Source organism: Orycteropus afer, unplaced genomic scaffold (assembly GCF_000298275.1).
Source record: "Orycteropus afer afer isolate SDZICR_OR568_19922 unplaced genomic scaffold, OryAfe1.0 scaffold00314, whole genome shotgun sequence".
Lineage (NCBI taxonomy): Eukaryota > Metazoa > Chordata > Mammalia > Tubulidentata > Orycteropodidae > Orycteropus > Orycteropus afer.
Genome location: NW_006921901.1, coordinates 264,329 through 268,586, shown reverse-complemented (window position 1 = coordinate 268,586; position 4,258 = coordinate 264,329).

Genomic DNA, 4,258 nt, shown 5'->3' with positions numbered 1-4,258 from the left:
CAGTATCACTACAGAAGTAGGATTGCCCAACCTTCCTTCCAAGGAGTGGCTGGTGGGTTTGAACCGCCAGCCTTCTGGTGAGCAGTCAGGTGCCTTAGGCACTATGCTACCAGAGCTCCTAAATCTGTCCTTTTCTCGCTGGCAGGTCACAGGGAGTCCCTGTAGGAGATAACACACTGCTTTTAGAAGCACTAGGGATGAGATGAAGGAGTTTGCTAAGGTATTTATTTAACCCAAGAGCACCAAAACAAAGTAACTTAGAAACTATATCTTGCCAAAATTTCAAGCCAGTCACATAATTATGTTTCACATGACAGAATAAGCATAATAATTATGGGATCTCATGGGTTGCTTTAAAACAAAGTTCTAGCCTTGCTAGATCCTTGCATCGTTGTTGGGTGCTGTCAAGTTGATCCCAACTCACAGCAACTCCACGTGACAGAGTGGAACTGTCTCATAGGGGTTTTTTTAGGCTATGAGCTTTACAGGAGCAGATCACCAAGTCTTTCTGAACCACTGAGTGGGTTCAAACTGCCAAGCTTTCAGTTAGCAGCCAAATGCTTAACCATTGCACCACCGGGGCTCCTTAGATTCTTGCATAGGTTCACAGATGTACTTTGCACAAATTAGCTCATGGTATTCAAGAGACTTAGGCTCTGTGAATCACCTAATCGTCCACAAGGTGACAAGTAAAAGGGGAAAAATGTTTTGATAAATGGTAACCTTGTGACGTAGGTCATCATACCAAACGCACAAAATACTTGTGGCAACGGTGTGTGTGGTGACAACAGAAGGGTCTTTGTATTATGAATGGCACCAAATTTATTTTCTTCTAAAAGATGAAGGGCCAAATTACTACTAACTCTGACACTAACTAAATACAGAAATTAGGTGATTTCAAGTCACTGAAATCAGTGGGTACCAAATCTCACCAGTGATTAATCGTTAGAATAATAACTGTTGCTGTTATTATCATTATACCCACTGCCCTCGAGTTGGATCCAACTCATAGCAACCCCTCCGTGGGTTTTCGAGGCAGTGACACTACGGAAGTAGATTGCCCAACCTTCCTTCCAAGGAGTGAATGCTAGCCTTCTGGTTAGCAGTTAAATGCCTTATGCATTACAGCACCAGAGCTCCTTATTATCATTATACATATTATCATTATACATCTTTACAAATCATACATATAAATCTAGAGCCAAATTGGGAAGAACTCATTAGCACCTAAGCACTAATTTGCTTCATAATTAGGATATCAGCCTCTTAAGTCTAAAAAGCCTCCTGCAAAATGTTAACAGAGTGGCTGAGCCAGAAAGAACAATCATGAACACCAGCTAGGCAAGGTCTAATTCCCAACTCAAGGAACAGTCCAGTGGAACTGGGATATCTCCTTTTGCAACACATAGAAATATGATTGTGTTTTCAACTGCACCTAGGAGGGGAAGGAATATATAAACTAGTGCAACATTTTTTAAATGGAGCTTTCAGTAGCTGATTCAGCGGGAATGTAATTTATGCTAATGAGTTCCTGCATTTCAAAGTGACTTTTTTCTTATCATACTAAAGCCCTTTAATTTGGGTATATATTCCTAAATCCAGAATGGGTAGGGAAATTCTCTGTCACAAGTCAGGGATATAACTGGCCCTGTTAAAAGAAGAGGGGGAAAAAAATTACATTCCACAGGGTTGGAGGAGGGGGAGAAAGAACTCGGTGCATGACTTTTGCAAGCATTCAGGCAGCACAATTCTTGATTTCACAGGCCATTTGCCTCTAGAAAAGTTCATCATAATTTTTAATATGTCTTCATTATTTGGCGACTTCCATGTGACAAAGAGTTGATGGTGGGAGATAGGAGGTTTCAGTTAACTGCTGAGGAAGAAGGGAAAGTATAACAAACTGAGTGAAGAAGCTCATGCTCTAGTCCCTGCTCTGCCACTGCCTAGCTGTGTGACATTAATCAAGTCACTTATGTAGTAAGGATTTCAGTTTCTTCATTTATAAATCAGATTTGTCATGTTGGTTAAAGTAGACGACCACTCACTATCCTTTGTGGCATTAACATTCAATAAAGCTGGGTAAACTCTCCTAGGCCAAACCCTGCAAAAAAACCTCAGTGCTGTCAAGTTGATTCTGACTCATAGTCACATGGACCCTATAGGACAGGGTACTACTGCCCCACCCCACAGCTGTAAATCTTCATAGGAGAATGCCTCATCTTCCACAGAGTAGCTGGTGAGTTCAAACCACTAACTTTTGGTTAGCAGCCAAATGCTTTAACCACAGCACCACCAGAGCTCCTTTCTCCTGGTCCAGTGGTTTTCTTTTCTTTCTTTCTTTGTTTTCAGACAGAATTCTCTTCTAATTAGTACTTGCCAGAAAATGAAATTTGACATTCACAACTGTATCAACGTTCTTGGAGGCTGAATTGCACAGGCATAAGGGCACAACAGGCCACAGAAAGCTCTTCTCACTTCCCAATGAGTTTCCTGTTTTAGCTAGGAAGGCCAGTCACCGGAGCAAACTTGTTCTAACAGGAAGAATTTTTAGGTCCATTCAATCAAAGAGTCTCTTATGTCTTTCTGGGTCTAATCATTTGCAGAAGGGAGCAGAACTGGAACCAGGTTCTTCACATCATGCTTTCACCAAAACCCAACCCAAACTCACTGCCGTTGAGTTGGACCCAACTCATAGCAACTCCTCCTTGGGTTTCCAAGGCGGTATCGCTACGGAAGTAAATTGCCCAACCTTTCTTCTGAGGTCAAATGCTTTAGGCAATGCCAAATCTTCATATGCTATCCAGCTTCCTTAAGCTAGAAGGAGTGACTCGAAGCACGGCCACATAGATGAGCAAGCTTCATCTGGAGGAGACCACAAACTCGTGCATCTTCTGTTGCATTTCCTCCGGGTCCAGTTTTGGCGTGAGGCCCTTAGTCCAGAACATTGCAGCTCTGCCTCACGGCTTCAAGCCATGGCACCCTGCTCTCCTTGACAGCCACCTCGCCTAGTCCAGTGGTTTTCAAATATTTTTTTTTCTTTTACTGTGACCCACAGTAAGAAGTATATTTTAGATTGTGACCCAGCACACCCACTTATAAATTTGTATGTAAATGTTTTTTATACACACACATTATCTGTTGACATATAGGTTACATACATATCCAGATATACAATAAATACATGTAACTAAAATAAAATTGAAACAACAGTTTCATGAAACTGTAGCTACTCTTGTTACCTCAGATGCACTCTGATATTTTTAATTCTATTTCATTTTTTTAAAAAAATGCTGGTTCATTCCCATTAAATTGATTTGGTGACTCGTAGTTTGATAATCACCATAACTTAGTCACAATCCTGCACTACGAGGAGCTACTCCAGGTGGAACAGGTGACGTTCTGATCACTGAAAGAAAAGCTTAAGTGTGTAGCTACTGGTCCACACGGTGAAGGAGTATCTATCATTTTAGTGAAAAATAACACACTAAATAAAAACAGTCACTGAATGCCAAGTACTTTCCAACAAACGACTTAACTGCTTTAAGCTTGGCAAAATTGAACTTTGGTTTTTCATTTTCTGTAAGCAAAACTATTTTCTCTTTTTTTAACTTCCTTCCAACTGCTAGACCGTCTTTTAACTAGGTTGTTTTTTTTTTGACAAAAGGATCATGTTCCTTTTATTTAAAAAAAACAAAACAAAAAAAACCTCCTTTTAAAGCTTCTATAACTCTTGCTAGAGTATTTTATAAGAGTCCTTGATTTTTTTACATTAATTTTTAAAAGCACCATTAATAAAACAATTATATAATGCTTTCTTTCCACTTTCAAAACTTCATCTTATAGTGAAGACACAGTAAAAAGATTCTAGTTCTTGGATCTTTTACTCCCTCCTCAGAATCCTCAGTGGGCCCCATGTTGCACTTTTCATATTCAAGTCTGTGCAGGCCAAGGTATCATGGGATTTCTTAAGTCTTAGATGATACTCAAGGGTTTGGGGTGATGGGTGGGTGATTTATTTAAGATCAAAAGTTCATTGTCCTGTTCTACAGCCTGGGTGTAGGTGGTGAGGTTCCATAATACCGTAATCCAGGGATGAGAAAATGAGGTCTCATTGCCCAAGTAGTGTTGGCTTTTGGTTTTAATTGCACACACATTTGCATATAAGCCACAAGCACAGGTTTGAAGGATATTTCATGGTTCAACCCTCTAGTGAATATTTAATGAAATCTCAAAATGTCTTCTTTTACACGTTTACATT